The 23,865-nt window shown below is 47.3% G+C and overlaps 1 long non-coding RNA gene across 1 annotated transcript in view; it reads left to right on the top strand.

Moving 5' to 3' along the window:
- The first annotated feature begins 9,485 nt into the window (after positions 1-9,485).
- LOC125941511 (uncharacterized) overlaps positions 9,486-23,865 on the top strand; it is a 40,707-nt gene continuing 26,327 nt past the window's right edge. Inside the window, exons 1-2 of the long non-coding RNA XR_007464392.1 lie at positions 9,486-9,691; positions 18,303-18,507. This is a non-coding gene — a long non-coding RNA (uncharacterized LOC125941511). The remainder of the gene's footprint in view (positions 9,692-18,302; positions 18,508-23,865) is intronic.

The following is a 23,865-nucleotide window of genomic DNA, read 5'->3' as shown; positions in this document are numbered from 1 at the left end:
CTGGCTGGGTGCCGGACCTGCCGAACTACTTTTTTCTTGTTTCCGTTCCGGTGAGAGAGTTTGTCCCCTTCACTCATCTTGTACCGGGGACATTGTGCGCTGTTCTGCCGTCGAAGTCCTGCCAAGGTCATAAGTGCGGGATCTTTCGTCTTGCTTTTATTGAATTTAAACAAATATAAATAAACTTCATTTCACGTTCCACGAGTTGAGACGATGGCTTTCTCCTGCGCTCATTCGAAGTTGCGATATCAGGACACGTATAGTTGTGATTTCACTTGTCTGCGCTTTTTTTTTTTTTTTTTTTTTTTTGCTTTCGACGTTGCTTCAGCTTTTTCTGATGTCCGAACTTTATGGATTTTATTGCGTGTATTACAGGTAAATGTTATTTTTAAACGTTAATTTGTGGCACGCTACCTTTAGCAAGCATTTAAGAATTGCAGCTTGGTTGAAAAAACGTACAGCCTCCTGTAGTTCGAAATTAATATGCATCTTTCTCCTTCGAAATTAAGTATGAAAAGCCTCCTGCAGTTCATTGTTGCTTGAATTTAAGTTTGTTTGTATTAGATTTGGTTTATTTATCTTATTTCTCATCACGTGGACGACGGGGTCTAGGGTGAAAATTACGAGCTTGACGGGCCCTTGACCCCTATGCATGTACAAAGACAACAGGACAAATAATTATCATAACGACAAGACCTCTTTGTCAAAACGAAAAGAAAAATGCAATCTGCACCTTAGACATATCTAGTGTTGTACAAAATAAACAGACAAACATATATACATTCATCATGTGCAGCAATATCGAACTATATGCGAAAACTAGAAAGGAAGTCTGTGTCCGGTGTAAGGCATCGCTGGTGACTTACTATATACGTATAGGCTGCACGTAAATCGTACAAATGCACGTAATAATCGAAACTTTCAGTGGCAGGTGTGTTCCGAAATTAATACTTCCTTTCTGCGAGCGATTTAAAAATTTTGCGAATTGATAAGATAGGAGTTAATCGCCGTAGTTCGTGCGCGCTGTTTAAACAAGCCACGTATAAAGTATTCTTGTTTTATAGGCCGTGCTAATAGGAATTAAGGATGCCATTGTTGATAATTTAATAATGTTTAGTCATTTTTTTTTTACCGTGAAATCAAATTGAAATCGTAGATTGCGATTTTTTTATTATTATATTGGCATGTTGAAATGCCTCAGTCTCGTGCTTCGGTATTTCTTGAGCTGAAAGGTACTCCTTATAGCTTTATCTTGCAGTTTATAAATTTTGTCGAGGTTACTCATGGAGTTCGTACTCTACACAAAGTGACAGTAATTCATATGTGAACAGAACAAACAGTTGCAAAGCATCTGTTTAATTTTACGAGGAAGCAATGTTCGCCAACAATTCAACTGACCGACGGCGTGTGCCAGTTTCGGCAAGATGTAGTCCACGTGATCATTTCATGACATTAATTAATTAATTAATTATTTATTATAGCTCAAGGGTCCCGTGAGGGACGTTACATGAGGTGCAGGGCATACAACATAATTACAGTAATAAAAATTGGTGAATGCCGGTCAAGTGAATGCAAGGCATGATAAATAAAATTATAATGATGCGCAGCAATGTACGCGATAATCCTATGGGTTAGCGTCGATGCGTGTGATTGCTTCGACGGCGGATTTGCAATTCTGCAGGGGATCGGTGATCGTAACGATATGGCCGGGAAGGCGATTCCAGCAGGAATAAAGGATGATTGATGAAACGTTGTGGTGTGGACACTTGGAGGGACGATCGCGCTTGGATGGGCGTTGCGTGACATGCGATGGACGGTAACGATGAGGTCGTTTTTAGGCGGCCAACAGTGAAAGAACTGGTGATAAAGATTTACTCGAGAAATACTGCGGCGATGAGCCAGGGTGGGTAGATCAAGTTGTGATTTCAGCGCCGTGATGCTAGAGTTGTAAGAATAATCACTCGAGATGAATCTAGTTAGCTTGGTTCTGGACGGCTTCGAGTTTTTTATTAGCTTTAATTGGAAAGGGTCATATTGCACTTGCACTCTCAAGTTTTGGACAGACGAGTGTGTTGTATACAATATATAGCAAGGGGGAGATTGTGATGGATGTAACCCAAGACACGGTTTGCAGAATTAGTAACTTAATTAACATGTTTGGTCCGAGTTAAGTCGTGGGAGATGTGAACGCCGAGGTATTTGAACGTGTCACCGAGATTTGTAGGACAGTTGTTAATGGTGTATTGAGGAGCTGAACAGTTGCGACGGTGGAATGGAATGGAAAAACTTTATCGAGGTCCTTCGGAACGTGCGCTAGCACGTAGCGGGCTGCTCCCACGTCGGTACAGAAAGGCCTAGCCTCTCCGCCACGTCGCGGGCCCGTTGGACTGCCCATTGTTGTGCTTCAAAATCCGGACTGCGTAGAGCAGCCTCCCACTTGGACGACGTAATGTCTTCGTCACCGCGTAACGCGGGGCACCGCTAGAGCATGTCTTCTTAGTTGGCAAAGTCTGAGCAAAGCGCGCAAGTGTTAGACGTTTGAATTTCGGGATAGATCCTGTAAGAGTGCGGGGCTAGGGTATGCCCCGACCTGCAAGAGTCTGAGTATCAATGCCTGAGACCTGTTCAATTTACTGTGCGGCGGCGGATACTTACGCCTCCCCAGATAAAAGTACTTATAGTGAGTTCGTTGTACGAGGCAGGGGGATCCCTGTTGTCCGAAACCTCGGACGCCGCGCCATCCGGTAGCTACACGGTCGACGACTCCTCGCGCAGCTCTGTGGGCCGACTCGATGAGGTTGGACGGGGCGCCCTCGATCTGTCCCATGTGAGCGGGGAACCAGGCGATCGTGGGTTGCTTGATTTCCTTGTCCCGTAGGATCCGCAAGGCCGGTTTCGAGACGGTACCCTTGGCGAATGCTCGGACCGCCGATCTCGAGTCGCTATATATCGTCGTTCTCCCGTCGTCCAGCAGGGCCAACGCTATTGCGGCCTGTTCGGCAACCTCGGCAGCCGTCGTCCGGACCGTTGAGGAGTTTGTGAGTTTCCCTTCTTGATCGACGCTTACTGTAGCGAACGCCTTTCCGTCGGGATACCAGGCTGCATCGACGAAACAGCAACTCCGGGCACGTGCGCCGGCCTTTACCAGAAGGGCTTTAGCCGTAGCCCGTCGTCTGCCCACGTTGTACTCGGGGTGGACATTCCGAGGAATGGGGGCAACGATAATGCGCTCTCTCTGTCCTCGAGGAATGCTGCAGAAACTGTTCTCGATCTCCGTCGAGCGCGCCCTTTAAGTCGTTTTAAACACCACAACGCTGACGGTGAACGTTGGAGAATGACGCCTGTGGTCGTAGTTCTGGCAGGTGGGCTAGAGAGCTTGATTGCATACGTGAAACGTGGCGAATATGGGCCCTAAGCGTGTCGGTGGTCATGTAAGTCGTGATCGGATTTGGATTGCCTTGAGCCATGATAACTTTTCCCTATGTTGAGGCGCTCCGTGGGAGGCCGAGGCAAACACGTAATGCCTGTGCTTGTACGCTCTGAAGGGCTCGAATGATTTGACTTGCATGTTTTAGAAAGCACGGGAGAGCTATAGCGTAGGAATCCGATAAAAAGTTCTCGGTACAACTATAGCATGGAGCCCACTGATGATGCCCTATGTTTTACCGGCGATGAACTTAAAGAGGTGGGCAATAGACGTGAGCTTTTTTCTTCAAGTGGGTAACCTGAGGGTTCCAGGAGAGATCCCGGTCAACAATGACACCCAAGAACCGATGATTTCTCTTGTAGAAGGTAGGCTGGCCATTGATGCACACTGGATAACCAGACATCGCTTTTCGCGTAAAAGGGACTAACGCACATTTTTCTGTCGGAATGGTTAGGCCTTGTGTGCAAAGATAGCCAGATGCCTGTGCTGCTGCTTTCTGTAGCCTTGCACAAACCTGCAGGCGAGTCACCGCTGATGCCCAGATGCAGATGTCGTCGGCGTAGATTGAGACACTCACTGTTTCCGGTAGGGAATCGGTCAGCCGAAGAAGCGTGACGTTGAAAAGAATAGGGCTTAGAACACGTACGCCTTGAGGAACGCCACGGCATGTGTAGTGGTCGGTAGTCGGACCATCTTCCGTGCGTACAAACAAGGACCTTCGTGTCAAGTAGTTTCGGATCCATCGAAATACTCGCCCTCCTAGTTCCAATTTCAAAAGTGCGTCTAGGATGGCTAGATGGGAAACGTTGTCGTAAGTGCCTTTCACGCCAAGAAAGAGTGCTACTGATAATCGCTTCCAAGATTTTTGCTGCTCAACAGATGATACTAGATTGATGACATTGTAAATAGATGAACGGCCTCGTCGAAATCCCGCCATAGAGTCAGGGTAAAAATTGTGGTGTTCAAGGTACTATTCGATATGCATTAGGACCATACGCTCCATGAGCTTTCCGACGCAGCTGGCGAGTACTATAACTCGATATGATGCCAGTTATAGCGGCGATTTTCCTGCTTTTAGCAGTGGTACCAGGCGGTTGCGTTTCCATTCCTGTGGTACGATGCCATATTGTCAGGGCCTATTAAAACGATTGATAAGTTCTCGTCGCGCTTCTCGACCTAGGTGGCGCAAAGCAGTATGTGCTATTCCGTCGGACCCTGGAGAAGGCGAACACCTACAGCGCCAGCGCAGCTTCGACCTCTTTCATAGAGAATGGAGCGTCCATACTTGTATGTCGTGGACCAGGAATGTCGCCTAAAACCATGTCAGGGAGTAGAACTGTCCCGCCGGCGACTTTCGCGCAAAATTCTACTGCAACATCTATCTCACAGCGGTTTTGGTAGACAGCAAGGGCGTTAAAAGGGTCACACACGGGACAGCGGCTTGCGGGGGTCCAATGATTAACAAAAGCATTTCCATCTTTGATCCTCTAGCTTATTCATTCGGTGCTGTATCTTCTTTTGCATTCGCCGACCTACTCTGAGGTCAAGAGTTGACTTCGTGCGCCTGTACTTCCTTTCAGCTCTGCCACGTAGCGCACGAAGCCTTTTCAGTTCAATGTCACGCTCTGTACGCTTCAAAGAATGTGTGAAGCAACGCGTACAATCTTGCATTGCGTCTGCAATTATGTCTTCGAGCCTGCATGCGATTGGTTTCTTACATGTGTCTTCTACAAGATCTTCAAAGACTGACCAGTCGATTTGGCAAGATACAATCGGTAATGTGGCTTCTAGTCCATCAATTCTTACATAGGTAGGAATATGATCACTTCCATGGGTTTCGATATCAGTGAACCACTGCACTCTCGAAGTGAGGACAATGTCGGGCTTCCGTCATTTAGAAGACGCAAGGTTGTGGCCTGATGCATAGGGTATGAGTGACCTGCCCCTTGGATTTATCCCTGAGCTTCCCATATCTGGTGGTGAGCGTTGAAGTCCCCTGATATTATCCAAGGACCGGGAGTTGCAGCCACAATATCTTTCAGTATATTTTTTTTTGCGATCGAACTGACTTGGGGAAAGTTAGACGCCAATAAGTGTAAAAGACAGCCTCTTCTTTTTCACAGTAACACAGACGTATTGGTTATCGTCGTGTGGCTGCGTGGGCTGGGCAACTTCTCGAGGCGCTGAATAAATTGAATTTTTGCGTGCTTTCGTGCTACCCTGATTATTTTCATCTCAAATGGTGCCCGTCTCACAGTTTAACTTATGCATTGAATACATTACTATCGTGCGTATTTACTGCCGTTTATAATGAAACGGTTTTTTTAACCTGTATTGGAATGGTATTTCTACACAGGCGAGCCTGGGTGTAGCGAATGGACTGTGCTTGGGTATGTTCACTATTTGTCTGCCAAAAGTCATCCAGTAATGCCAAATTCCGGACCTCACCCTCCAAATTAATGGGGCCCTGAAACACTTTTCATCGAAGTCGAGAAATTCATTTGAAGGTAAACTAGACTATTTCAGAAACACTTTACAATAAAGGTACCTAATTAAAATTAATTACGTTATGGGGTTTTACGTGCCAAAACCACGATCTGATTATGAGGCACGCCGTAGTGGAGGTCTCCGGAATAATTTGGACCACCTGGGTGTTCTTTAACGGGCGCCTAAATCTAAGCACACGGGTGTTTTCGCATTTTCGCAACTGACGAGAAGGCCTCGTTTGAAAAAAAGAGTTTGAGAAATATGTGACTTGGATGTCCGCGTGTGAGCTCCACGCTACCCACACAACTGTGAAATTGGACTGAGATGTTCACTGAGCGGCGTATGCTATCGGCGGGCTGCGTTTTTTCACCAATCCCGAGGGGTGGTTCAGGGCTCTTTTAAGTTTCTGTTCACTGTTTACACCTTCACATGATCACTCCATGAACCCCGCAAAGAAAACAGAGTGTTTAGCCATGCAAATAACTATACACGCATATCTTGCAATAAAACGACGGTTTGGGCTAGTTGGCTCATTATGCAAGTGTCCTATTTAAATGTCCTTTCTATGTCCGAGCCTTTTGCCCGCTGTCATTCCCATCCTGACTATATATATTTTCAACAACAAGAAAGAACAAGCTTAACGAAAAAAAAAACTGCTTAAGAAAGCAGTTTTCTTGCAATTAGGAAAATTTAGTTTCAACTAGACAGGGCATGTACACACGCGATTTACCGAAGTTACCAAATGCCCAGCGACACGCGACGCCTTAGCTTTTTTTTTTTTTTTTTTTTCGTCGTACGCCGGCATATGCAGGGTTGTCGTGCTTCGGCCACTGCACCTGTAACGCCAAAACGTGCTCAGCAAGGGCGCACTAGTATCCACGTACGTGTCTATGCTAAAGATTTCAAGATTTGATACCTGTTTGAAAAACCGGTGTCCTTGTTTACGTGCTGTACGGTAAGAAATGGTAATGCTGTATACGGCAACAGACTCCGAGTCCCTTTCTCCGATGTTGCCACGTTTGAAACGTCCTTAATCAAATTCTCTAATAGGCACGTGTTTTCAGCTCACAGGAAAACAAGAGTTGAGCAAGCGTGAGACCATAGTTTGCACCCCGTTCACGTGTGCAAGGCTTTCTCTTGCGTTAGACAGCGCGGCGTTAAGCAGAATATGCCTATAGCTAGTAGCTAGCACCTTTGAATATGTTATTGTAATTGTAATCACCCATTTGAATGAATTCAATGTGGAGTTGCTAGCAGGATGTAAGTGATAAGAATGTATGAACGCGTAACAGCTTTTATCTGTTTGCCTTTTACAACATGTATACTAGGTGCAGATGCAGAGACAATTGAAGGACCTCCACTTTTGCCATTCAAGAATGCGCTTTTTCCAGTCACATTTCGTTCCAGAAGGCGACGCCTTGAAGCGGTCACGTGTGCTACCCAAGCTCAAGTTACGACGCCAATCACTGCAAGCTTACGTAACTTCAAGTAATGGTGTCAAACTGTTCAGGCAGTGTTGCCAGGTTTGGCTATATATAGCAAAATTGGGCTACAGGAAAAAAAATTTGGCGTCGACTTGGATGAGTTGGCTATGTGGCTGTATTTGGGCTACTGAAAATCTGCGACTTGGCTTTGTTTGGGCTATAAGTGGCGCCCTAATCCACGCTCCAGATGTGACTCTGATTGGGTAGAAGCAAATCTCGAAGGCTATGTTTTAGCTGGCTGAGCCGGCCGTGGCTGTGCTTGTGTGCGTGCGCGAAATGACCCCCCCCCTTTACCTTCCCGTCCCTCTCTGAGCCGTTGTCTGAGCCGGTGCGTTTGATCTTTGATGCACGTAAACTTACACCCCGCTTGACCGTTATGCACCCGATCCCTGGGCGTCGCGATGGACGTGGGAGTAGTGGGTTTTTCACAGTATACTGTACTAACATGGCTATAGGCTCAGGAAGGGAGAGCAATCACATAGGGTCAGGGCCGTCGGGCGATCGTGGCGCCGACATGAAAGAAGGGAAGCATGGGTGGATGACACGCTCCAGTGTGTTCATGGCCATGTCTTCTGGGTGAAGTATCGCGCCGGGCACAGCTTTCGACCTACTCCACGTTTCTCGCGCGAAGCTTAATTGCCATTTTCCTTCTCCTGCTAGATGAATTTTTCTTCGTGCTTACATTCGAGATTCATTTCGATGGGTTGGACGTGAGATCGGATCCTCCTTAGGGACGAGAATCCAAACATGGGAAAGTGGTTAAAGTATGCGAGAACGTATAAAAAAGAATGGGAGCAAGACCTCGAGCCAAAGGTGGGTTCTGGTGCTTTTACTTCTAGATGGTTTGCCCGTAACGTCACGGAGGCAGATACTCATTCTGCTAATATCGAAACATGTTTGCCACGATGGCATCAGTGCACCACGTCACATGAACTTTGCACCACGTCACATGATTGCTCGAATGTATCTGTTGCTGGCTGACACTCACGCTCACAGACCCAAGCACAACTTTCAAGCTTACACACCACACTCCAAAGTCAGCTTTTCTCGTGAACAAAAGGTGCTGCGAGAGAGACACCCGTGGAAAAATCTTATCTCACTTTTCAGAGACCGAGAGCAGCAGCGAAAGCTTCAGGAGCGCAGTTGTTATGGCAACGTTGGCATTTAGGGTACCCGTACCAGTGCTCCTTTGCGAAAAACACTGTGCACGAAGGCGAGCTTTCTGGTTCTTTTTTTTTCCCGAACACGACAGGTGCTGCCGCTGCCGTAAGGTCCCTATATAAGGAAAGTACCGCCATCCTTTGATAAACGCCGCTTCTCTCTCTCCTGTATCTCCGATTGGACGATGATAGCGAGCGCTTTTCACTTCTTTATATTTTATTTTTTTCTGCCTCAGAGCCATGTTGAAAGTCCCCTGCGCCGCCGCAGTCGCCGGCGGAGGCGGCGGCGCGCGCCCTGCCTGAAAGCTTCAACGTGGACTTTCTAGGTGCGCCACCGTCGACTTGGCTTTCGCAAGCAAAAAGTAAAGAAAAAGCAAGCGCTTTAGGAGAGGAGGCGGCGGAGGAAAGAGTAGATGGCGGTACTTTTCTTATATAGGGACTTTACGCTGCCGCGGAGGCGAGCGCCATCTGGTGCTGCTGCAAAAAACCGAGCAGCGTACGTGGCGTGCACCGCTTTGTGATTGGCAGAAACGCGCCGCGCTGTGATTAGTAGACAATTTTCGCGCACGGTCAACGCACGGTTATCGCTTTAAAGTGCGCTGACGCTGTCCGGTACGAAGAGCACGAAAACGGCACGGCAGCGATAACAGATGTGCGCGTATATAGACGTTTGCTTTAGCCCGTTGCGTCCAGCCAAGCTGGCAACGCGCATGCGCTCTTACGGTTTAGCCCGCCAGTGCTCAGTCAGATCAGAAAATAGGCACATGTGCGTGAAGATCTGCGGTGAAATCAATGACGCGAAATCGTGGCATGTGCTACTGAAAACTGTTTTTTTTTTTTTTTTTTTTTTTTTCGCTCGGCGTGCTTCGACGCCGTTGCTGGCGCGCAGTTTCACTGCCGCGGTGTTCCGTGAGTGCAGTACGAGCGTGAGCTGAGTAGTGGCTGAACTTGTGTACGCGCGTCGTTTGGTGCTGGCTGTTTTTCTGACGGATGTCGGGCTCTCGGCAGGTGATCCCGGACGCCGATATGACGCTTGAAGTGTTTGCCCGGGTGCCCCCGTGCTGCCTCGCCTTGGCGTCGGAGTGTCAGGAACCATTCAGCTATAGAATTCGACTGCACCAGTAGTACGGAGCGTAAGTGAGAGTTTATGTTTACCTCGTATATTGTCGCAAGTATTGCCTGGTGACGCGAATGGCTGTGGAATTTAGTAGCTCTACGCGGTATTGCAGCAAGATCCCGCAAGAATATGTAGAAAATACCGATCAACACAATACAGACACATAGCCACCACAAGAAAGTTAAAACGTAGCAGCAAATAGAAATGCGGTAAGATCGGCTATCGATGACGAAACTGCCTCATAAGGGCAATGGTCTCACGAAGTGAGCGTAAAGGTCAGATGATCGGGCACTGAAATTTTACTCAGGTTCATATTTTTTTTTCCAGCGCTTCGCCGCAATGCGGTGCAATGTTTCACTATAGGGTGCACATAGAGAACTAAGGGGTGCGTGCGAGCGAGGGTGGCAGAAGTTTTCGTCTCTGTATTGGTCGAGAAGGGACCCGTGGTGTCGCTCACGGGCCCATTTTCTTCGGTGCTGCAGACAGTATCGCAATAAACTTAAGCCTAAGTACACGAGCATTTTTGCACTCCACCTCCGTCGGAATTCAGACACCTATATAGGCCGGAAATCGAACCAACGACCTCGTACTCACAGCGGAACGCTATAGCCAATTAACCAACGTGTCGGCTAAACTTCAGGAATGTTCCAGCTGTCTAGTGCGCGACACAATTACAAAATCGACAAAAAGCACTAGGTTCTGTAGTTCTTTCGAAGTTAGGGCCGTGTTGAAGCCGGCCCTATAGCAATGCGCTTTTTTTTTTTCCGTAGCGAACACCATGTTAGACGATACTTTAGTGCGAGCTTCATTTCAAACTTCTCAGATCACCTTCGTCGGATCACAAAACTACAAAAACGTGCATCACTTCCTTCATAAGAATAGATTTGAGCTATAGTTCGTTTGTGCTCTAGGATGGCTCATGTGTTCCGTCTTTTTAGACCGCAGCTCGTAGCCGCCCGTTCCTGCGGCGCCGGCGGCGTCGTAACCGAGCGAACGACCACAGCCAAAGATGAAAGCGAACGCGGATCGCAGCGGGGGATGAAAGACGCGAGGAGAAAATCGGACGACGAGGGTTCGGCGACGGCGGCCACGAGACGGCGCCAGAGTAGCGCGCGTCGTCTGGGAGGTCTGACCAAGGTCGATCCACATAGGTCGCGAAGCTTCGGGCGAAAAGCGGTTCAGAACCAATTGTCACCGACATCAGCAAAGGTGGTTATGGGAGCAGCGATTGAAGCGCGACTATGTTTGGAGGGAATAAACACTGGGAAAGAAAAAAAGCGTTTTTAAATTACAGCGAGACGCAGTTAGATTCATTCAACGAAAATAAAATTCCTAATTCATTTTATATATGCATGGCGAGAAAAGATACAACTGTATTTTACTAGATCATTATCAATATATACCTTTTTTCAGGGCCCACCGTGAGAGCACCCATCGATAGCGGTGGGTGTTGACGCCGCTATCACTTGCAATGCCATGCAACTCTTGGAGTGCGTGGAAAGGGGCACTCGTAAAGTTCACCTGTTACAATACGCCCCCGTCACATGTGTTGTGTTGCATGTCGGCGTTTGTCTGAATTAGGTGACGCGGGTAGTTTTATTGTTTCTTAACCTGTGCCGTCAAAAGTAGTGAGTTGCGACCGTCAGATACTTGTTTACTTTAGTTGTTTTCGTGCAACAGCGCTGGCCGACGGGCTTGGCGTCCGACGAAAGGACGAGCACTCTACGCAATCTACGCCCAAAGTGTTCGTCGGCCTCCAAAGAAAGTATGTTCTGTGCAGCGATGCGATTTCGACACCCGTACGGCGGATTTTTTCCGGCATCGCTTTTCGCGCTGAAAACTCGGAACGCCCATGAAGTCGAATGGCGGGGCATTTGAATATACAGCTCTAATGGCAGGCCTCCGAAAACAAATTTCGCGCCTACGAGAACAAAATGACGCCACTTCTGTTTTTGACGGATATGACGTCAAATTATTTTTTCTTCCGCCGGAAGTGTTCCCTCCTCACACAGGTGGCGCTAAGCCCCATAAACCGCCGGTAAGCAACCATGTTTTGAACGTATGGGCTTCTATGGAAGCTTCGCTACCAGGTATATCAACCTTGGTCTGACTGCGGCGGCTGCTGCGAATCACGCCCACGCGTCACCACGCGCTGGCTCTCGCGATCTCCAGATTAGCGAGGCAGTCGCGCCACACTTAGCTCCGTTTGCAACGTGCCGCACGAGAAAGATTGTCCGCGCCAGCCAGTATATCGCGAAATGAAAATACGCACACAGCTGCGCTCAAATTTCGCATTAGGGACTATATCGTAATCGTCGGTGAATTTTTTTTGTCCAGTCGTCAGTGTTGTTCACGATGTTAATCACTTTTTCTTGACGACGTCCAAGATTGGGCTAGTTGGTTGTTCTACGTGAAATAAAATGTAACAGCGCGACTTTGGACGAGGGACATACACCGAAGAGCAGATAAGGTCAAGCGCTGCAGTCGTAGGGGACAGCAAATCATATTTTCAGTGGTGTTTGGTCTATGCGTGACTTCTTGTTTATCCTTTTGCTCATCGTTTTCACTCTGAAACACGTATTTATCTTTCATCTTGTTAAACAACGCGTGGCGAGACACCTCTTAATGCAGTCCCTTGTCTAGTTTCACGCTGTTTAACAAGATGGAACACAAACTAACCCAGTCTCGTAACCTACTTCAGTCTATTTATAATTAAAATTCCCAATTGAAAGTTAGAGCTTGCCCTTGTCTGCGGGCTTCAGTTTTATTGCGATAGCAATTATGTATGGACGCTCCAAGCGAATTTCTGCCGTCGCCGTGAGGCTCCGTGTACATTTAGGTATATGTGTGCTATATGCCACGCCATGCTGTATGGTATGCGCGGGTTATATTGCCACACCATTTTATCACTAAAGTTGCTCATACCACGTCTTACAATCTTGAGAAAATAATTCCTCAGAATTTTGATAATTGCAGCCCACGAACTAATGTCATGAAACGAAACACCGATAGCGCATGCCTTTTATCTGAGATCTTCTCATAGTTAAATATTAAAAGTAATATATAAAAGTGAAACATTCAACAGCTCACACCTGAAAATGATTTAATTTTATTGGCCCGGCGCTGTACGATCTTCGGGATCGGCCAAGGAAAGAGGTTTGAAATATACCCGATGCGGACAAGGGGTGTTAATCTCTCTAAGAAAGACGATGACTTTAATTAGTAAGCATAAATAAAGTTGTCCGATGGCAGGATTCAAACAGAGGACCCCTAGCACAACAGATCGTTTCTACTTAGTCAGCTTACGCTTACTTCAATTCATACTGCTTACAGCTGCGAGTCCTACACTTCGTGTAATATTCTAACACGTTGCTATCGCATTTAGGGATTCGCCCTGATGTCGAAACTGTGATATATTTATATCCTCGTCGAAGTCGCGTTGTTACATCCTGAATTATTCTTGGCTAACGCATCCGACGATAGTGCAATCGTTGTCGACGTTGCATCTATCTTGGGCCAAATGACCGGCACCAACCTAACGGCGAGAATAACAGCTAAATTGCCAGACCGAAAGGAAAAAATATATATAAAAGAAATAGCAAGGAATACTGCACTCGAAGGACGTGCAAACCGCGGATCCACTGGATTCCCCCATCATTACCGTGCTTTTCTTTGCAGCACGCCTGAACGATCGCGTCTCCAGCTGGATCCACTCTTCTTGCGGGTCAGTCGACAATCACGCGCGTATATACGTCTAATTGTCCGCCCTTGACTTCGAGCTGTTGTCTGAACGCTGCTTTAGTACCGCGACGGCAACTCGAATGGTAATGGATGGTAAGTCCTGATCGTCAACAAATTAGCCGCACTAATTCGTCACTGGCCAAACCTTCATCAGCCACGAGACCAAGCTATAGGCGGCAGCACCGTCGCCGCATTAGTGTGGAGAGGCGGCCGGTAGCACGCATTGAAGTGTACACGGCCAATTGTATTTGTTTATTTATTTAGGATATACTGTGGTCAAAAAGACAATGCACGTGGCGCGTTAAGATACAAAGAAATTGTCTTTGTTTTCTTGCACCGCGCCGTGGTTGCTCAGTGGGTATGGTACCATGTTGGGCTATTAAGCACGATATCGCGGGATCAAATCCTGGCCACGGCGGCTGCATTTCGATGGGGGCGAAATGCGAAAACACCCGTGTACTTAGATTTAGGTGCACGTTAGAAGAACCCCAGGTGGTCCAAATTATTCCGGAGTCCCCCACTACTGCGTGTCTCACAATAAGATCGTGGTTTTAGCACGTAAAACCCCGTTATTTTTGTTGTTGTTTTGGACAATAGAAACTGCTGTAAAGTAACAGACAAATTTTGTACAAAATTGAACAACAGAAGACAAAGCGCGACAACTGCATCAAATGCGCCGACGGCGACAGTGAGCTGATAACATATTCCCTCCAGTGCCATGTTTTTGCAGGATACGCGCAGCAGATTCCTATTTTGCGTGGCAGAAGTGAAAATTGTCATTCAACGGTGGACTGGCACTCAGCCATCACAGGCTGTTTCGTCACTTGCTCCGTGGTTTTCGTGCGCGTTCCGTTTCCGTTCTCCTCACTCTGTTGCCATTGATGTTGCGCAACTCAGCCAATGCAGCATTTTCAGCTAATCTTGCACTGGTCTTAAATTAAAGAAGGCCTGTTAATGTGTTCCATGTTATTGTACACTCTACTTCACCGCTTGTACGCACTTGTACGCATTACTTTTTTTTTTTTTGTGAAGGCGCAGTTGTTTAAAATAGGTTCAGTAATGCGCTGTCACTGTGAGTGACAGCGCATTATCTTCACTCACCATTTTTTTATAGCAGTCACATTAAAAACTTTCAATTTATTTTCGTCTTTTCCTGGCGTTTTACATGCCAAAACCAGTTCTGATTATGAGGCAAACCGTAGTGGAGGGCTCCGGATTAATTTTGACCCCCTGGGTTCTTTAACGGTGCTTAATTGTTCCTGTAATAATCACATTTAAGCCCAAATATGTCTTGGTACACATGACATCATAATGATATGTCGTGGTTTTGGCACGTAAGACCCCAGAATTTTATTTTAAAGAGCCTGCGACAGCATTCTGCAGTGATGCAGCACAGTGGATCATTTGTTACCCACAGCTGGTCTACTAGGAGGGCCTACTTTTATGCACATCCGCAAAGGCCTATTAACTGGACGGCATTTTTCAATTTCACATGGATAGAAATGGATTTCAGGAGCGACCCCTTTAGAACGGGTTCACGACTATGGCTACCAAAGAGTTGTCTCTACTGACTATAGTCGTATTACAGCTGCCCCTCTGCTAGAGCACGCTAGCTAACACCGACCTTTCTGCCTTCCTTCAAATAACTTTTCTGTCTCTTTCTGCTCTTATAAACTTACATCACATGGGCGTACCTTGGCTTCCGCGAAAGGACCTTTCTGCAAATTTCGCGAAAATAATTTTCAAATCTACGCGACTATATGCTTCCCTTCCTTTTGTATGCCACCAAGCTTCTGTTTTCGTTTGCTACCGTAGGAGAGAAATTGACTTTTACAGCGAAAGCTGTATATGGCTAGGCCAAACGAAAAACCGTTCGTCCCATGTTTCGCTGAACGTCTCCATTGGCTGCACCGTCAGTTACGTCGTTCTCTACGTCGCACGCAAGCGCGCGCGCCTTTAGCAGCGCCGTTAGTGACGTCGTTCTCTGCGTCGTACCTGCTCTGCCTAAAGCCGCTCTGCCCGCAACGCCGGCTCCTCGGCTCGCCGTTGTCGCATGCGTTCGTTATCTCGAGTTAGCTCGGCGTCGTGGTTAGCAGCTTCCGCTCGCCATTGGCGCTTGCGTTCCACTAGAAACACAACCATGTAACCAATAATTGAGAAACGCTCCAATATAGCGTCGGGATTAACGCACTGCTAAACACCGGGGCCGCATGTTTCAGCTTCGCTGGTTAACTATCTGTGCGGAGTACTTGGGCGGTGTTTTTTTTTTCTACCATCCTTTTAGACTAGAACCACTGAAAGACTTACGTACAGTTCGGTCCACTGTTAAAGGGAACACTCAAATGTGCGCCTCTCACTTTGCTGGCGCCTTAGCTGCAAGCGGCTGCGGAAGCAATGCCAGTTCACTGACCAGGTGGGTCGAAAGGATGTTGGGCTGCTAAGCACGAGGTCGCGGGATCAAATCTCGGCCACGGCAGCCGCATTTCGATGGGGGTGAAATGTGGAAACACCCGTGTACTAAGATTTAGGTGCACGTTAAAGAACCTCAAGTGGTCCAAATTATTCCGTAGTTCCCCACTGCGGCGTGCCTCATAATCAGGTCGTGCTTTTGGCACATAAAACCCCGTAATTTATTTTTTAGGAGCGAAGCTCCTTATAGCGGCACCCGTTCCGTCCCCGTCATCGGAGTAGTAGTGTGTAACCAGTCTGAGAAAAATGAGAAAAAAAATTCCGAAGTTGTGTCCGTAGCGCGGAATCGAACCAAGGACCCCTGGTTTCCGAGCGCGCGGCGTTAGCCCACTACGCCACGAAGCGCACATAGACACACGCACCACGATGGCAATAAATACCCAACATTAACGAAAGGCCGCGTTTCTAGCGCGTTTCTAACGCGTTTGTGCTAGCGCGTTACGGCCCGTGTAAGAAGCTGGTGTAAGACGCTGTGGCCTCTCCGCCTTACCTTCAACGCGTTTCGAACGCGCTGCCCAAGGCGGTGGCAAGTCAAGTTCAAGTCGAGGAGTGTTTATGAATACGGGGGGTATACTCTCTTAGCAGTCATGTGATGGCGTCGGCAAACGCGGTGCACGTTCCGGCATGTGTAAATGGCTGCGTAAGACGCTGTGGCCGCTCCCCCTTACTAGAGAGTACTGCACGTTTCTAACGCGTTTGTGCTAGCGTCCCCTTAAGCGGGAGATCCGATGATTCCCTCCGGAGCTTCGCCCACTCATCATCATTCACCCCGTGGATATGCTGTGATTTTTTAGTGTCGAAAGGAGTCAGAGCTACTCGTCAGCTCAGAAATCACTGTGATGCGTTAGCTCATTGACTGCTGCAGCGGAAAAGCAGCGTTGTCTCCAACCGGGGAGGGGGGGGGGGGAGGACGAGTCGAAGCGTGTTTGTGATTGTACGGCGACAAGCTGGTAATCCGGGTCGGCAATTGTTTTCAACATAGGCGTCAGTTATAGCCCGCAAAGAACTTCACGTCTCCTTATCGAATTCTTAAGATAGACTGGTTTGATGGACATTTGGTGAAACCCTTCAGCGATATTGTAAGAGACGCTCGGGTGGAGCAATTGCTGGCCTTGATCGCCAGGCTAAACCCGCCTGTTGCTACAATTCACCACCACCACCCCATGTCTCTAACAATGCATATGCAGGAATCGCGTAGAAGTGTGAGAGGAACTCAACGACTCCATTACTGACAACGTTGTCTCTTCATTGAAGTGTAGTTCCTGCGCACGGGCAAGGAAGTACTCGTTTATGTTTCAAAATAGTTCCAAATTCTGCGGCACTGTCCCAACCTTCATAAAATGTTCTTTGAGTTGTCGTCCTTTACTGTTAAGGAGTGCCCAAACACGCTACGTACGCCAACGCTCATTGGTTGAACGCAGCATCTAGGAAAGTTGTGGTGAGTACGGGACGGCAAATCGAAGATACCTAAATTATATCATGTCCCTACTTGACCTTCTCGGTAGTGCCGCTTTTTTTTTTTGTGATCTGAAGTCTGGCAAGCCAAAAGGCCGGATGATGTGCATTCGTAGAGAGAGAGAGAGAATAAACATCTTTATTGAGAGATTCTTTAAGAATTGTCTTCGGGGTAGGCTTTCGCTGCGTCCACGGCCCTCGCTACCAGCTGGCGCTGGCTTGCGAGGGTGGAGCTGGCTAGGGCACTCTCCCAAAGCTTACGTGTGTGGTATGGATTGGATGTGCTAAGGGGTGATTCTGTACAGCTCCCTACCATATGGTTGAGGGTGCCCTGCGCTCCACAAAAGTGGCAAAGTGGAGAGGACATGTAGGGGGTGAAGTGGTAGTTTCTAGATAGAGGGGGGGGGGGGGGAGCTGTTCGTTTGGAGTGTTCTAAGAATGCGGTCATTATCTTTGGTTAATTTTTCATGCGGGGTCGGAAATATTCTTTGTTGCAACCTTGCAACCTATCGTGCATGGTGATTTCCTGTTAAGAGATTAGACGGTGTGGTAGAGCACTGCACGGGCCCGGCCCGGGCCCGTTTTTACGTTGGGCTGCCAGCCCGAGCCCGACCAAAAGCTTTATGGTGAGACCCGGTCCCTGCCCGGGCCCAGAAATAATCTACGTTACCCGCCCGGCCCGGCCCGGCCAGCCACCCCTTTAACTTAGGCCCAAGCCCGGCCCGAGCCCGGCTCGAAACCGGCCCGAACCCGGCCCGAGACCGAAAAAGATCCCCGAGCGGCAATAAAAAATAAAATGAAGAGAGAATGAAAGGAATTTATTCTTAAGGCATATGCAATGTCACGTCATATGCAATATGCTTGTCATATGCAATGTCATGTCACTGAGGTAGAAACCGACATTAGCGACTGTCATTGTCGGGTCCAACCGATTGTTCGTTGAGACGCGCTCGTAATTCCAGATCCAGTCATCAACGTCGACGTTGTGGGTGCCGAAAAAAGAGCCTGGGCCGCGGGGTTGGATCAAGATCACTGGCTGGGCTGCCAGTGTTGCGGTTGACGCAGTATCTCCGCCTGTTGACATGGTGGAACTTGCCAGGATACGTCCGCTGCGGAGTTCCGTCTTGAGTAGTACCCAGTACCTCCACCAAAATGCCACGGGAAACGGTATGAATGAAAATATATTTACAAACTATATACAGCGAGCTGTAGCACTGCCAAGATGGCGGAAAGACAATCTTTTCAATCGTCGTCTTCTTCACCCCAATGGTGAGCGTCGTCTTTGTCCCGTTGAGTGCAGTATCGTAACAATAACATCGAAAGATGGCTGTTTATCAGGAGGTCTGCAACAAATACCAAGAACACACACCCCTCCACCCACCTTCGGCCGTGCCTATCGTTACGATATAAGGTGAAGTTTGTGTCACGCGGAAAAACCCAATTATCAACTATGTCCGAGTTCAGCCACATTTCTGTTAATAAGACATCGGATCTCGTGTCACTGATATAGCTGTGTAGTTGATCGCGCTTTGGTACTACGCTTCGTATGTTAGTGACTGCTACATTAAAATGCAAGAACGAAGGTGGTCTTATGGAAGCGGAGCTTGATAAGTTAGTATCACTGAGGAATTGTTTAGTGGAGACAGTTGGTCTATTGACAAAAATTTCGGTCCACGCATACGCATGCCGCAATGGTGGCGCCCACTCTTTGACTTTCGTAGACGCGATGTCATAGAAAAAAAAAAAAAAAACACTACCCACAGTGCCCGGATTGTGGGGAGGAGTTTAGCACTCTAGCACATATGCTCTGGCAGTGTCCTGCGTTACGGGATACGTCACTCACCAGCGAACAGGACTGGGACGAGGCCATCTGTAGTACGGAACTCAAGCTCCAGTCCATGGTCGTCCAGAGGGCCCGTGAAAGAGCGGAGAGGCTTGGCCTCCCGATTCCGACACGGGAGCAGCCAGCGGCGAGCCGGGAGCCCAAATGGGTTTAAAACCGGCTAGTCCCTCAGAACCTCAATAAACGTTCATTGTCTGTCTGTCTTATTGCAGATATGAAGCCCTTATCGACACAAAGATTTAATGCACATTTGTTGGTTCGAGCGAACAGCAGAAGTTTAGATCTAATCGGGGGCGTGGCAGCTGCGATGTCTTCTCTGAATGGCGTAGCTGGTATCCTTTAATTTTTGGCCTTGGCCAGAATGTTGTTTGTCTTAAATTGGATGAATTAAAATTCAGAGCGAGAAATCTTTTCTTAGTTTAAAAAAATATATTACGATTCGGTGTGTTCGCTCCATGGAGCTAGTTTTTATTTGAATGTACAAGTTATCCGCGCACAATGACAATTTTTTTTCTTCAGACTTATTCCGTGATTCACTAATACAGTCGTCTCGCGTACGCGCAAATAGGGGGAATTTTGTGAGTATTTGTCCCTCGTTCTCACCGTCAGCAATGTAGACGGGAGAAATCGCTTCCACTCGAAATTGTTGTTTTCGCGCCAGAGCTGCGTTACGTATATACGGCTTTGTTCTCGCCGCATAATCGAGACGCTGATCGGAAGGTGCACGACGTTGTAACGAGAACTTTCCGGAACGGATCGTCTCAATTAGACGCGGCTCGCTGCCTGTGCCCTTGGCTACGTCGGACAAACAGCTGATCACAGACGCTGACGTGAGTTTTTCAGAAATAGTTTCCCCTTCAATTCCCCTCTAATGAGGCTCATGCCGGCAAAATATCGACTCATAGCCAGAAAGGCCCAAAATGGCGGGAACGATGACCTTGTGGTGTATGTATAGTTGAAAGCAATCGTCAAAATTTGAATTTCTTAGCACAATCGTGCAGCATGGAATTGTATTCCCTCGGTCGAACTGACACACGTTGACTGTACCACTTTATTTCCGCCTGTGTGCCTAGACTGTGAAGAAAAACTTGGGAGACGCTTAAGGTTCGCCTTTAAGAGTAGAATGCGATAGCATTCAAAGATCACTGACTGCTTCTCACGCTTCCCGGCAGCTGCAGCTTATGCAACCGTAATCTTTACCGGGAAACGCTTGCGGCGAACGGTATGCATGAAGGCGAGCTTTTTGGTTCTATTTTTTCCCGCACGGCCGGCGCCGCCGCGGCTGCGGATGCGCGGAGTCGAGCGCCATCTGGTGGTGCTGCAAGGAACCGAGCGGCGCGCGCCGTGATGTGATTGGTAGAAAATTTTTGCTCACGGTCCACGCATGGTCAACGCCGGATTTTCTGCGTTACGTAAATGCTTTAAGACAGATTTTTTTTCGCGGATCTATGGCTTCCAAACATCTGCTCTCTACTGTACGTAACTGACCCACCGCGTTGGTTCAATGGCTGTGGCGTTCTGTTGCGGCTGAGCAGCAGGGGCGCTATAACGTAAAGGTATTCCAAACTTTTCTATTCCAATTCTGCAATCAGCCCACCACGATTGGTCAAAACATTTTTGGGCCACTCCCAACTTCCCAACTTCGCCTGTCTGATATATAACGTGTACACACTGATTATGCATGATTAAACCGCACAAAAGAAAAATAACTATTCCTTGATTCGACGCCTTTTCACCATTAGCCTTCTGCTATTGGTCTAGTATTTTCGCCTATTTCCCGTAAGACCTATATCCCTTAAGATAACAGATTTCCTGCTGTTTACAAATTCTAGCGTGTGACACTGGAAGGCATATCCACTTGAAGAGAATTGTGTGGATGACACCATTTACGAGATATGCGCCGTGAAACTTGCGGCAAAAGTGCACTGTGGTTCCACTTCCTTTCTTAACAGAACATCGTTTTATGCATTATAGCACAAAAGTAACTGGAACGCCAATGCATTTCTCCGCAAACTTCGGGAATTAATATCTCAAAACTGGTGTCATCCTGAGAATTAGTTCCACGTGGATCCGCCTTGCGAATTCCCCGGATAGAATTTGTAAATTGCATTATGTGTCATAAGGCAATTAGTTTAAAACTCCAGTAGCGAATTCGTGTTAACTAGTTGATTATGCATTTAAGTTTTTTTGTGCAAGTAATGTCTGCCTCTTGGAGTAGACCAACTCACGGACTAGAATTGTGGTATCTGCCGCAGGCATTAAACAAATTTTGAAAATGTTCGCTGAAACACACGGTATAATTGTGCTCCGTGAAATTAGAGTAAAAAGAAAAAAAGATACCATTCTTGACTCGGGATTATTATCGGCAACATTGTGCTTTATGCGCCGGTTTCTCGTCGTGTCACCGAAGCTGAGCGGGATTCCATTTGGGTACTCTCTGCGAGGGACAACGTGAATACGTGAAAAGTGAGACAGGTGTGGTTATTGGCGAAAGATTCCCACCCCTAGCAATTACTATTTCATCCGTAGTCCACACTGAGTTGCAAATGAATATTTGCCATGGCACAAGAAAAAGAAAAAAAAAACTATAGAAGAAAGTGACGTGACAAATTTGAAGCCTAGTCCTAAAAATATATATAAAGGGAGGCTTATGGGAAATATGCCCTCACCACCTGATAGGAAAGCGGTAATTTCTAGAGCGGTGTAGCCAGCTCCGATCGTGACGATGACGTCAACACTATAGAACCAATGCCTTGAAAGATGTGGCAACCATGTAGGGTCTATTTCCCAGGAGTCAATGCGCTGGTGGGCCCCGGAGGAAAGGAGGGGCGACATCAGAGGAGATTGCGTTGATGTGCGGCCAGCTGCTGACGTCATACTCACCGGCGTGCGCAGTGATCTTCATTAAGGTACAAAACTATCGTGTAGCACCCCCTTCCCATCAGCGTTATTTTTCGCGTGCTATCTAAGACGGGACATTTCGCCGACAAGCAGCGAAATATTAACTGCCACGCATAGAGTATAGTACTTATTATTTATTCAATGATCGCTTATCACACTTCTGTGTTGTAATGCGTTCGGGTCTTGCGCAATAAATATTTGGTTTAGCGTTGGGCGAGTTGGTGCATAGCTAAAGAAATGAGTTGTGGCGCGAGGAAAAGAAGGAAAACCAAGGGGAGACAGGATAGGGCGCCAAACTTTCAACTAGTTTTATTAACAGCACATCACCCAAATATATACATTTCCAAAGCTTATTCCACATGCTTATATTAAACGCTTGTAAACAGCTTATTTTAAACGACCTGCAACCGTGCATCGAGCGCTATGATAAACCGATGCAAAGGACCGCTATTAACGACTTTCTTTTGCACGAGAACATGATCAAGGTGTCGACTGTCGCGCAGTTGTAAATGTGCAGGTTTCTTTTCAGAACTCTGCTTATAGCCCTAATAACGACACTTAAAGAAGTTCCGTCTTCCTGGAACTGGAAAACAACTTCCACAAAACACCTCTTTGTGCTTTTCGAGACAGTAGGCACTAACAACTCGGGATGCCAACATGGACAATATGAGTAAAGGCCTTAGCGATTACACATTCTGGCCTCACCTATATCCTGTCCTTGCATATCATCCTCAAAGCGAAATCCTGCATTCTTTTGACCAATGCTGAACGATCGAAGCGTATCTGGTATAGACAGCGCGATTCCCTGCTCAACAAAAGTCAAAAGCAATCACTGAAGGCCTTCATCGGACATGCAACTAAGCACTGCTCACTGAAGTTGCGCTCCCCTCCGCCTGAGGATGTAGCTGCAGTGTATCAAGTAGTTGTCGGTAAGCAAAATAAGTTCGCCAATGGCGGACGGCACTATGATGTGAGAGAACGTCTTCTGCGTAGTGGGACCAGGAAAAAAAAAAAAAAACAGAGCCGGCCGGCCATCGTATACATTTGGCATGCTCACGGTGAGATGTTCCTCGTTTCCGATTCTCAATAAGAGTGGCACGGGCGTACGGCAGCCTTGGAACCGCTGGCCGAATTGTAATGAACTTCCTCCGCGACTCGCGTCGTCTTGCATTGCTAGGCGCGGTTGCACGTGGCTCTCTCTAGCTTCCGCCACTTAGCGTTCCACGTTTTCCCCGTCCATGGGGTGGCGCAAGGTGATCACGGTTTCTTGGTTGGGTGGTTTGCCTTTACGAGTGGCTCACACGATATTTGAGAGGATGCCGGTAGCGCGCCGTCTCTAAGGTGTCAATTAGTGTTTCCGGAAAACTGTGGCATGAAAGTGGTGGGGGATTTGCCAAAAGTTCGGATGAGGTAATTTGATGATTAGTCAAATCTAAAAGTAAGCACTAATGAAAGTCTGATACGATCAAACGAAAAAGTCAATATTAAAGCTTATAAATTTAGCGAGGAAATGTATAGTTTGATTCAGATGGAAACTTCTCATGACGCGAGTGCTGCTCTAAGACGACGGCGAGAGTAAATAACTTTCTGTCCCTGATGACGACTCCAGTGATGCGATGATGATGATTGATAGGAAGGAGGTCTAGAGACATTGCAGGGATAAAGCGAAAGAACTTTATTTAAAAAGAAACGATCATTCTCAGATTGCGTTAAACACAGACTGAAAAACAAACAAAATGTTCGTTACTCTTACGAAACATTCTTTATAACGGTGCCAGACG

This window comes from Dermacentor silvarum, chromosome 11, assembly GCF_013339745.2.
Source record: "Dermacentor silvarum isolate Dsil-2018 chromosome 11, BIME_Dsil_1.4, whole genome shotgun sequence".
Lineage (NCBI taxonomy): Eukaryota > Metazoa > Arthropoda > Arachnida > Ixodida > Ixodidae > Dermacentor > Dermacentor silvarum.
Note: the sequence above shows the minus strand (reverse complement) of the source record. Positions and strands in the feature narration are given on the sequence as shown.